Source organism: Euprymna scolopes, chromosome 45 (genome assembly GCF_053919585.1).
Source record: "Euprymna scolopes isolate OS-2025 chromosome 45, ASM5391958v1, whole genome shotgun sequence".
Lineage (NCBI taxonomy): Eukaryota > Metazoa > Mollusca > Cephalopoda > Sepiida > Sepiolidae > Euprymna > Euprymna scolopes.
The window spans coordinates 55737257-55750290 of record NC_136526.1 but is presented as its reverse complement, the minus strand read 5'-3'; positions in this window follow the sequence as shown (position 1 = coordinate 55750290).

The window sequence follows — 13034 nt, the reverse complement described above, 5'->3', positions numbered from 1 at the left end:
GTATGAGTGTTCCTTTGTTACAACTGGCAAATTTAGGTTTCAGATACTGACAGGAGGAGCACGAGTCTGTTATATTTTTAATTTGTTCTAACGAGAAAGGAAGGTTTCTTGTCCTGATGAAGTGGCTGAGTCGCGTGACACCAGGATGACATAGAGTAACATGCAAGTCGCGGAGGTTTTGCAAAGTGTGCGTTAATGCAGAGATGCGAGAAAATGTGTCAGTAGCTGTATTTTCCGTTCCTGGACGGTAAATAATACTGAATTTGAATTGTGACAGTTCGATCCGCCAACGACATATCATTTTTAATTTTAGATTTCCTCTTATTATCAAACATAAAACTGATGCTCTTTTGATCTGTAATAACTTTGAAATGTATCCCGAGTAGGAAATGTCGCCACTTTTGGAAAGCTTTGACAATCGCGGCAGCTTCTTTTTCGACAGCATGATGTCTAATCTCATTCGGGTTTTGTGTCCGAAAAAAGAATGCAACAGGTCTACCCTGTTGGTTTAGAGTAGCAGCAATGCAGTAATTACTGACATCAGTTTCTACTACAAATTCTTTATCCGGGTCAACAGTTATAAGGGTAGCATTTCTTAAGTTAGTCTTCAGCGTCTGAAAAGAATTTAGAATAAACGGAGGCAGTGGAAACTCCTTGTTATGGTTGAGAGGCAGTATCTTATCAGAAAAGTTTCGAATGAATGTACTATAGTAAGAGAACATACCAATTATTCGTTTTTGTGACCGGAAATTTAGAGGCGGTGGCATTTCAAGGAGTGGTTTTAGCCTCAGGTAATCAGGACCAATTTGGTTGTTCTGGACTTGGTTGAGCGTGATGTTGTATCTTTTCGCTACATTATAAAACCTTTGAAGGTTGTAGTCATTTTTTATCCTTTCCGCATATTGTGACATTGTCTACATACACAAAAGTGTCTGTTAATTTTTCTCTGTCTACAATGCCATCGATGCATCTTTGGAAGACACTTACTCCGTTAGTGATGCTAAAAGGGATACGAGTAAATTGGTAAGGTTTTCCATTTATTTCAAATGCTGTGTATTTCCGATCGGCGTGACTAATTGGGATTTGATGGTAAGCAGACTTCAGAAAAACATTGTATCGAGCTATGTCATCAACCATATTAGGCATGGGATAGGCATCCAGTTCTGTAAATCTATGTATGGTGTCGCTGTAGTCGACCACCATTCTTTTTTTTCTTTATTCTCGTTAGAGGTCACTAAAACTTGGGCTCGCCAAGGAGATATAGAGGGCTCTAGTATGCCTTCCCTCAACATTCTGGCAATTTCCTCTCTAATAAATATGCTGTCATTGAATGAGTGATGACGAGATTTGGTGGCAATAGGGGTCGTCCATGTAGAAAGATGAGAGAAAAGGGGAGGAGGAGAAATGTTGATACATGGAAAACTGTCCCTTTTATCCATTGCTCCAATAACGTTCTTCCCCAGGACTGTCGAATTTCAGGGTCACAGTTTTATATTGTTTTAGATCTTTTCCGATAATCATATCAATGAACAGGTCCTTAATTACTTCCACTGTCATGGCGTGGTGGTTTTTACTATTTAGGGAGATGTCAACAATAGTTTCGCCGATGATTTTGGCATGATGATTAGGGTCCGCCAATGCTACAGTTTTCTGTTTGGGAATAATAAAAGTTTCAGCTTTCTTGCTGTATTTTTGCTGAATAAACGTCCCCACGCTGCCGGAGTCCACCGTAGCGTTCACTACTTGCCCATTTATTTTGCATTTCGTGTATGTAATGTCTTTGGCACCCATTCCTAGTCAGGAGAGATTGGGGGTGGGGGAGTCCGGGTCGTATAACACAGCAGCAGAGGAGGAGGAAGATTTACATACCTTCACCCAATGGCCATTTTTCGTACATTTCCTACACTCAGCGTTACGCGCAGGACACATCGCCCGTGAATGTCGTGTGTTCCCACAGAAGAAACAAATGACTTTTGGTAGGGTATTTCCTTTTATAGCGGCTAAGGGAGTGTTTTCTGGTTTAATTACAGTAGCGGCTATGTTCGGGTAGTTATTGAAGCTTATCATATGCTTCTCTGCTTGTTCTAGAGACCTAGCCATTGTAACGGTCTCTTACAGGGTTGAGAATGGTTTTTCGAGTAGGTGCTGATGAATAGACAAGGAGGAGATGTCGCTAATGAAAGTGTCACGGATATATTGCTTTTTGTTCTCAGCGCTTACTGCTTGAAATTCACAAGATTTGGCAAGTACTTTCAGTTGTTGCATGAAATCGTTGATAGTTTGTGCCGGTTTCTGTTTATTCGTCAGAAGTTGATGTCAGTTAAATATAGCGTTTGCCGGTTTTATGTAAACAGCGTCTAGTGTTTCTATAGCGCCATTGTAATCCGTAGCATCACTTATTATTTCGAATATTGTCGCTGAGACTGAATTAATCAAGGCAAAGAGATTTTGTGCATTATTTTCTATTTCCCCGTTATTTAAAGTGCGTAAGTAATACTCGAACGTCAATTTCCAGTGTTTATAGATTTTTTCCGAATTCGGAGCTGTTGGTTCTACATTAAATCTGTCTGGATGCAGTAGTTTGTCCATTTTTTTTTTTTTTTTTTTTTTAGTTGATAAAATTGAAATGATAAGTAGAGATATAAGAAGAGTAAACAGGAATGCCTTTCGTAAAGGTTTTATCAACTTAAAAGTATACACGTGTTTTCGCGAAATCAATATGGCGGAATCCTTAATTCCGGCCAAGAGGAATAACTGCGATCCTTTATTTCCGGAAGAGTCAAAACAATTTATTCTAACACAAAGGACCGTTTGAATAAATCCACAATGATTTAAATTTAAAGTGTTGTGTAATTATTTCTGGAAAAGATAAGTACGAAAAAATAATGGGCTATATGTAGGTAGAAAAGTAATTTCTTTTTTTATTATTATATTTTCAATCCAAACAAGGCACACTGCCACTTTGATGTAGGGGGCTACTAACAGGGACATAAGCATCAGGTGTACTATGTAGGGAGTTGGCCAGCAAGATGTCGGTTCACGTTACACTTGAACTTCTGCATGTCAGTACAGTTGGGGAAGCAGAAACTCTGAAGGGGATTCCAAAGTCTAGTGGTTCTGGGGAAGAAACTATTGGAGTAGAAGGCTCTCTTACATCTAGGGATCTCTACTATGAAGGGGTGGGATTTAGCTGCTTGTCAGGTTTGTCAAGGATATTTACTTCGAGGAGATACAAGTGCTTGCAGTTTGTCAGAGCATTCACCATTAAAGTACTTGTAGAACAGGCAGAGGGATGCAACATTTCATCGATGGGAGAGAGGCTGAAGCTTAGATGACAGTTCAGGACTTAGGTTGGCGACTCTCTTTTAAACCTTGTCTAGGAGCGAGAGACTAGTGGCAGATGCACCAGCCCAAACATGACAACAATACTCCATACATGGGCAAATGGTGATACTTTTGGGCGTATATTTCTAGCATTATTAGTCATGGCACCATTTATTTTAAAATATTTTTACTATTTGATCTTTCTTTGTATTGAGTGCATTCGGAGTTGAAATGTTTTCTGCTGAACAAACCTTAACTCACTTCTTGTTGCTTTTGGTTTGTCTTATTATTTGAATTGAATTGATAAATTGCAGAGAAGTCAACAAACGAACAAAAGTGTTAAAATAATAAATACAATAAATAAATGTTACCATGAAATATCTATCTATATATCTATAAAAGTGAAAGTGTGTGTGTGTCTGTGTGTGTACATTTCCATATGCAATAACTCTGTCAATTTTAAGTCTACAGATTCGAAATTTGAGATACAGGGCACTGAGATTTGGCAAAATCGATGTGACTGGATTTCGGCCAGAAATTTGGCGATTAAGGGGTCAAAGTTCAACGATTTGACTTTTGAGAACTCTACAAAACTCCTCCGACAATTTTGGGTCTAAACACTTGAAATTTTAGATTTAGGTTCCTTGGACATGGATCTAACTTAATAACTTAATTTGAGCCCAAAACAATAAATTTTAAGGGGTCATAATAGGGGTCAAAGTTTAAAAAATTGACCGCTTTTTTTTTTTTTTTGCTCAACATACACCTTCAAATACCCGGGCAACGCCGGGCTGAAATGCTAGTTTAAAAGAAAGTGGTGCTTATGCACTTATGTTACCGTGCTATTTTTTTAAAAATAGTATTTTCAAGTTGAATTCAAGTTTTATAATATCTTTTTGTTTATCAAAGTGCTAGGTGAAAGTTACACCCGCCATTTCGGTAACACAAGTGCACTGAAAATATTTTTTTTATATAATTACAAATATAAATCATTATGAATTTATTTAAACTGTCCTCCGCCAGCCCGGTAACATAAGTTCATAAGTAATAATAAAGTGATTTTTAATATCATATTCAGCTATTCCATAACACGCGGCATTTGAATGAATGGTTTATTTCATTGTCGCTACATCGTAATCGCGTTATTAAAATTTTAGCAGATGAAAAAATTGGGGGTGGGGACAGAAGAGTCACGAGAATCAAAGTGATTTATTGAAATTAAATATCCGACGACACTAATCTCAGCACTGCTCGTTACAAGCACAGTTATGTCGTCGGCATAGGCGGAGTACTTTACCTGGGCATCCGCGCCTGGCAAAGTGATTCCACGTAGGACCGGATTCACCCTTAGCCTGCACAAAAATGGCTCTATCGCAAGCATGTATAGCATGGGTGATAATGGGCACCCTTGACGAATTGAACGTGACAAACTGAAGGGCCTCGACCTCTTCCCATTCACTTCTACCATCACCGTGGGGTTAGCATAGAGAAGATGAACCCACGAGCGAAATTGCGGGCCAAAACCGTCCGCCGACAAAACAGTTTCCAAGTACGGATGGTCAACCCTATCGAAGGCTTTGGACTGATCTAAATTGATCAGCGCGGCCTCAGTGTCGACTTTTTCTATCATCAGGCGTATCATGTGCAAGTTATCCTGGATTGTCCTGCCTTTCACGGCACACGTTTGCTCGTGGCTAATAAGACGTGCCAGGACAAGCTGCAGACGATTTGCGAGAATCTTGGCCAAAATCTTTAACTCAGCATTAAACATCGTTAAGGGCCTGAAATTACCTAACCCATCCCCACCATCTTTGCTTTTACGAACAAGTTTTATCACACCCATGGTAAAGTACTTGGGGATTGGGCCGTTCCTAAACCATGAGTTAAATAAAACCGTCAGCAAAGGGACAAAGATGTGCGACAACCTCAAATACACTTCGTAGGGCAGACCCACTTTAAGGCTTCAATGACTTCATCCTCCGTTATGCCACCTTCGCACCTAGCCGCTTCGGTCGTCGAAAGACGAGAAAAGTCAGCCAAATAGGTGTCGAAACGTTCTAATGACAGACCGGGTTCCATGGAAAAAAGCTCTTGAATATGAGATCTAAACGCCTCCAGCACACTCTGGTTTGTGATCAATGTATGCCCGTCCGGCAATGTGACACCAGCGATGTGCCTATCAGCCGCTTGCCTAAGCTCCTCTGCACACAGTTCAGCGGCCATGTTTGTTGCTTCCTGGGGCATTCTTTTTAACCTAGCCCTAATCACTAAAGCTTGGTGCTTCTTTTCAGTAAGGGAGGCAAGCTGAGCCTTAATTAAATTAATGCTAGCACTATCTCCCTCCTCCACCGCCCGATCTAGTCTAGACTCTAGTGTCACTTTAGCTGCCCTAGAATCTAGGTTGAGTCTTTTGCTAAAGTTGGCAGAAAAGGACCTAATGGCTTCCTTAATTTTTACCCACCACTTATTCCCAATAATTGCCCTTCACATCGAATAACGACGTGTTGAGCTTCCAGTAACCGGCTAATCTAGGCTTAGGTCTATCTAAGTCTACCCGTACATGGACAAGTCTGTGATCCGAGTAAACTATATTGTGGAAGCTTGGACAATTCAATACTCCTACATCGACTCTCCTAACTAAGAACTGGTCGATATAGCTCGAGAGCTGTACCAGACCGGAGCTGCGTCTACCTATCCAAGTCCACACTAAGTCACGGGGCTTTTCATTTCGGAATTTGTCGATAAGATCAAACTTATCCACAAATTCACAAAATAAAACAGCATCCCGATCTCTGTTAGTTCCCCTAGAAGGTAACCCAAATCGATCTAACTCGGGATCCAGGACTGCGTTCCAGTCTCCCGCTAAGATAACCGTTCGAGAAGTATCCATGAACTGCTCGATTCACCAAAAAAAGGCAGCAAGCTCAACGTAGCTATTGGGCGCATAAACCCCAATAAGACGAAATGCCCTGTCCTTTATGGTAACATCCAAAACACTTAGTCTTCCCCCGGATCCATGTAGCACGTGTCACACGACGCATCTAGGGACCTTTTAACTAGCCAGGAAACCCCTGGGTTTCCTGCACACAGCAAATATCCAAAATATCCACTCTGAGGTGCTGCAGGTCCAAACTCAAGCACCATTTTCGCGAGTTGGCCCTTAACCCTCAGACATTCACACTAGCAAGCTTGAGATCCATGATTGTGCCTTAGGGTTGAGAATCAGAAATGAACATCACGGTCGTGAGCGTGCCGACACCTCTCGTGAGGGAATAGATACCTATCGGAGTATCGATGAGTCTGTCACGAGAGATACCGCCGTCATGCAAAGGATAGGTTAGTTTTGCTATCCTATACAGGGAGGGGTGCATTTTTACTGGGACCCTCCCAACACAACATTTCTTTAGGTTTTTTATATCTGTGTCTTTAAAAATAGCTAGGGGAGGGGAAAGATTTAAGGCCTTATTTGCCTCCTCCAGCATTTGCCATAAATCCCTAGCTTCTTTGCGTTTTCTAATGACTGTCAGAATTCTTTTTGCTTTGGGGAAATTGGTGGGGATGTCTATTAGTTTCCCCCTTCATCCTTAAACTCGATTAGTTTGATGAGGTCAGCACCTTTAAAGTTTTTGTTGTTGTTGATGGCTGCTGTGTTAAGTATACATATGTCTTTTCCAGGGAGGTAGAGGGTCTTTTTCTTGTGTTCAAGCGAGGGGGTAATGTCCATAGCAGTATGTTAATAGGGTCTTTTTCAGGAGACATATAATGGGGTATATATTTAAATGTTGCCCACATCAGCATTATGTGGCACAAGGCCGGAAAGTGGGAACCCCGCAGGCTCCCCTAAAGAAGGGGCACTCCTGCAATTTTAAAAATTGCCTGAGTAACCCCGTCAGCATTCCCCGGTCGGAGCGCCTCAGGCAGCAAGCAATAAACTTGCCCCACCGGAGAGCCCGGTGGGAAGGCCTGGGAGGGTGGACCTGCTAGGTATTACCCAGGCGGCGTACCTCAGTCTAACAGGTGCTGGGCCGGTTCCCAGCCCCTCACCTGTTGGGTTGAGTGTCAAGTGACGAATCCTTGACATGTACTACCCTGTCTCCCTTCAGCTGAAGCCGCTAGGAGACACATCCCATCACACTGGAAGTATAATGGGGTATATATTAAATTGCCGCCCACATCGGCAATATTTGGCACAAGGCCTGGAAAGTGGGATACCCACAGGCTCCCCTAAAGGAGGGGCACTCCTGCAATTTTAAAAATTGCCTGAGTAACCCCGTCGGCATTCCCCAGTCGGGGCGCCTCAGGCAGCAAGCAATAAACTTGCCCCACCGGAAAGCCCGGTAGCAAGACCTGGAAGGGTGGACCTCCTAGGTATTACCCAGGCGCTGTACCTCAGTCCAACAGGTGCTGGGCCGGTTCCCGGCCCCTCACCTGTTGGGCTGAGTGTCAAGTGACGAATCCTTGACATGTACTACCCTGTCTCCCTGCAACCGAAGCCGCTAGGAGACATCCCATCAGCATGGAACACTAATGGGGTATAAAACAGTAATGGGGTATGATCCCAAACAGTCGGGAGATTCTATTTATAAACGATGCTGCTAGGACCTGACGAATCGAATTAATTCACGTTCTGCTACCAACCAATCAGAAACCAGAATTACTGCATAAATATTAAACTTTTTCTGTACCAATTTCACATGTTTTTTTGTTTTTTTTTCCGCCTCAACACGGTAAGAATATTTTTTCTCTGTGGTACTGTCTACTACAAACAAGTCACCTTGCAGGACTTGTGTGTAACAACAAACCATCGGAAACTAAACATAGCTTACACTTTTGAATAAAACTTATAAAAAGAGGTTCATTCTATACGGTTTTAGCCATTTTATTTTTTTCTGCGTACGTTTTTAATCCAATTCAATATTTATTTGAAGTGCGATGTATGTCGGTGGTCAGTGAAGGAGAAATCCTTCTAGGCCGAGGCAATTTTTATGCATAATAAAATCACAAGTATAAACAATCGAGGGTACTTGTACAGTTTAGTCAAGATATTAAAAAAATAAAAATATCGAAAAAAGTTTAAATTGTATGTATCCGTTATGGGACGAAGTTCTCTGGAAAAAAAATTCACTTAATTTCATCAAGTAGGTTTTTTTTTTTTTTTTTTTTACAGCGAAAAAACAATTTGTTATGATACCGAGCAAAATGTTCGATTTTTAAGAAGAAAAGCTAGTATTAGACATGGGGAGGGGGTGTCAGCGCTTTAACTGGAGTTATCCCCCTTTGTCATTTCTAAAATTAAAACAATTTTTTTAAAATCCAAGATGGCCGCCTTCAATGCGCTCTCATAAAAACGTGTTTTTCCGCTGTAAAAAAAAAAAAAAAAAAAATACTTGATGAAATTAAGTGAATTTTTTTTTTTTTTTTTTTTTTCGGAGAACTTCGTTCCATAACGGAAACATACAATTTAAACTGTTTTCGATATTTTCATTTTTTAATGTCCTGACTAAACTCTACAAGTACCCAATCGAGATTTTTAAAAATATATTAATTTAAATCACATATCTTTTTATAACTTTTATTTTTATAAAGATGGAATGTAGTATCACAAGATAGAAATCTTTTTATAATTTTTATTTTTATTTTGAAAAAAAAAAAAACGCACTCAGAAAGACACCCATTTATTTAAATATCTTTTATTTTTTTAAAAAATCTTGCTCGCGAATATTCGTCAAAATTTAAAAATATTATTTTAAAAATATATTAATTGTCGCTGAAGCTAATGTTTTAAAGAATAATTAAATAAATATTGAATCGTCTTAAAAACGTACACAGAACCTCCCTAAAAAAAAAAAACAAAAAAAAACACGGTACATAAAAATCAATCTTGGTCGCAAAAATCCGAAACAGAAAGACACCCATTTATTTAAATATCTTTTATTTAAATACGTTCGTTTTGTTACTTACTTTTAAAAAAATGTTTTGTAAATATATATTTTTTCTTTTAAATCTTCAAAAGTTTTGTAAATATATTTAAAAAAAAAAAAAAATTGTTGGCGAATATTCGAGCATGTTTGCTATTTGACGTGTTTACAAACAACCGACGCCATATGTGCTTGTGCCAATGTCACGGTCGAATCACCGGTGTTAGTTGAAATATGCGCCGGTCGCCGCCAGGCGTCGTCGTCTGTTACAGGGCATCTATTCTTTACTTGATCCCCATTTTTATCCTTCTTTGTTTAGAGAGCTCGCAACTCATATGGCCTTCTTTCGAAGAGCTCACGTTTTCTTTTTTTCTATATCATCAAATGGTTCAGGTTCGCCTGATGAAGTCTCATTGACTGAAACAGATGACCGTTTATAGCGATCAAATGTAACTGTTTACCTTCGAAGAAATAATTAAAATATTTTGCTCTTGTTATCGAGCACTATCTAACAACCTTGTTGAGTTCATTAGTTCCTACTTTTGAATATCTCTGTTATATTTTAACGAGTCGCTTATTATACTTAAGATGATGAATGTTCTTTTGTTGTTCATGTTATAAGTAAGAATAATTGTCTTTGTTAAGAAGCATATGAGTCTTAAGAGTGATAGAGAGTCTTAGGAGAGTTCATGTTGTAAGTGTTCATATTGTAAGACATGGGATGGAAACATTAACACATTAACATTGTTAGAGAAGAGATGTGGACATTAACACGTAGATATAAAGAGAGAGAGTGAGTGTACATATAAGTAAACTTTGAGAAGTGATTCGCTATCTAGATAGACAGACCGATAATTGAAAGGTTTGCATTTATGCTGATGGATTGACAGGTTGGCATTTATGCTTTGACAGTTCGTATGAACGGGAGTGTTTGTATAACATAAATAGACACATATACTTTCTAACACATATATTTTTTAGATGATGAATTTCAAATAGATTGTACACATAAATAGACAATACCTTTTTCATGTAATGATGGACACAGGAGATGGAGTTATAAAAACACATTGAACATTTATTCTTCTTCCACTTGAACCAGTTGGTGGCTTTGCGTTCAGAAATTCAAAGGTTCACATATTAAGTTTTCAAAATGTGACCGTCTCGCTTCTAGACGATCGAAACCCATGTCTGGACCCAGACTATCGCCTGACTCTGACTCCCTCTGAGTTTCTCACTAACTCTCTAACTAACTAACTCTCACTTCCTATATTGAGAAATCCATGCATATCCGGCCACGTGAGCACAATTCACGTGCCCCCAACATGCGCGACTTGCACGTTTCCGACATTCTGATTTCCCAATAACCTATTTTCTCTTTTGTTGTTTTCACAAAGGAATTCAACCTGCATATCTAATTTATTTAACCCATATTTTATTATCCACATTCTTTCAAACAATTGAATAGTTTATTTATTATTTATTTCATCAGAATTAACAATTTACTGGACATTCCATTTAAACCTATTGTTCTTTAAAACTTATATCCAAGGTTCGATTTCTGCTTTCTCTCATTTTATTTTCATTTTAAGTAATCTCTATTTTTATACTTACATGAAAAGGGGACAGCCCTTATCATGTAACATCTCAAGCCTGGACATATATATATATATATATATATATATATATATATATATATATATATATATATATATATATATATATAAAGGATTTTAATAGCACTGGAGGAAATGCCATTATTGAAATTGAGGACTTTTTTTTTTTTTTATGTTTAATCGATAAGAAATACTACAAAGTCTGAAAATCTAATCTCCAAAACCAGTATGTAGTTCAAAATTATTTGAACCGAATGAAGGGGGGAAAACGTATGACAAAGGGGGATAAAAAGAATGAAATTAACAAAGATATCTTTCGGACGATTCTTTTCAACTGTAACATCGGCGGGTTTAAGAGATAAAAAAAATTAAAAAATGATATTGAGGTCTAAAGACCAAAATTAACGAATGAGGTCGTGAAATTAATAAATGAAGTTTGGAGAGATGGAGAAGCATTCTCAAACTACACCCATAAGTTCTAGATTATAGGTGTGTTCTTTTTGCTTACACAAAGTTGGTTTTCGTAAAATAATCGTGACCGCTTCGAGAATTTTCAAATGTATTCTCGAGCAGGCTCTGTGTAAAATGGAGAATGCTCCATCCGTGTAACCTCCAGCGCAGACTTGACACTTTAATAAGTGTTCACCAATGGCCAAACTATGAGTATGCAAACGCCCGGATGTTGGCCATTGTTTGTGCGTACGTATTGAAGGGGGACATGTTGAGAAATTCTCACCTCCAATCGCTGAATAGTATGTCCCACATAGTCAGCCTGACACTGACAATGAAATTTGTATACTACCATATTATATTCTGTGGTGGCAATACTATCTTTTTGAAAGGAGGGGAAAGCACTTCTAGTCCCAAACACTGCTCGAACCTTCGTTGCAAAATAGCAACGAGAAACGGCTGTATTAATTCTATGTGAAAACTCTTGGCTTTTAGTATATATATATATATATATATATATATATATATATATATATATATATATATCGCGTTTACAAAAAAAAAATTAAACTCTTCACTTAATTGTCAAACCAAACGTTAAAAATACATGGTTAAATAAATATAGTTTATTTAGTCCTATCCAGGTTTCCGTAGTTAATTTAAAGCTATTATTTTCTTTTTTTCAATTTCGCCACACAAATCTAAAGAGCAATATAAAAAGATGGAATTATTTGAAATTCAGGTACTTATAATATTTTTTACATATTCTTATAGCAAATAATCTTAAATCTTATTTAGAAAAAAAAAATTAATTGGTTAAAAAAAATCTTTTAAAAACTGTTTAAATGTTTTATCGATCAAGACAAAAATGGCGGTGTGGTGTGGTTTTGGAAAATTGTAAATTTAAAATTCGCAATATATATATATATATATATATATATATATATATATATATATATATATATATATATATTCCTTTATTTTAATTTTTGTTGTAGTTGTTTGTCATTTTTTTTATTTTTTCTCTTTTTAACTATTACGCTTTTTAAAAAGAAAAGGCTGTTATTTAAGATTCAACCAAACTAGTAAAGGAAAAAAAAAAATACAGAAATTCTTTTATGATGTATGTATACGTCACGGAACGAAAATGCAAAATGCCATATTCCCAAAATCACGAAAATTTAACAAATAGTTTTATTTTTAACTAAGAACGCCAAATTTTTTAGTAAGAAAAGGGGACCCTGAAAAAAAAAAGGAGGGGCAGATAAGTCAACAATAATTCAAACGTGTAATGCTACCGATTTCACATTAATCTCTTTAAATCGTTTAAAAATGATTGTCTTAGTTAAAATACAAAACTACTTGATAAATTTACGTAACTTCATTTGACATTTCTGTTCCGTGTACGTATTTTTCTCCATTTTTTTTTTAATTTTTATTTATATTTGTATTATTATTATTATTATTATTATTATTATTATAATAATAATGATGATGATGATGCATTCTAAATACGGACCCCAAAAAAAATGTCAATTTGCTTATTTATTTTAAACTAAAACAGGAAGTCCGGTTTGGTAATCGGAACATTTTCGCATTGAGGCTAGGTTTTCACCTGACACCGGTATGGTCGCATTTAGGGTCGCCTATACTTCTGAATCGCCAAATTAAAATGAAGTTTCTTTTTAATTCTTAACTTGATCGCCGCTGTTGACGAAATTATTTT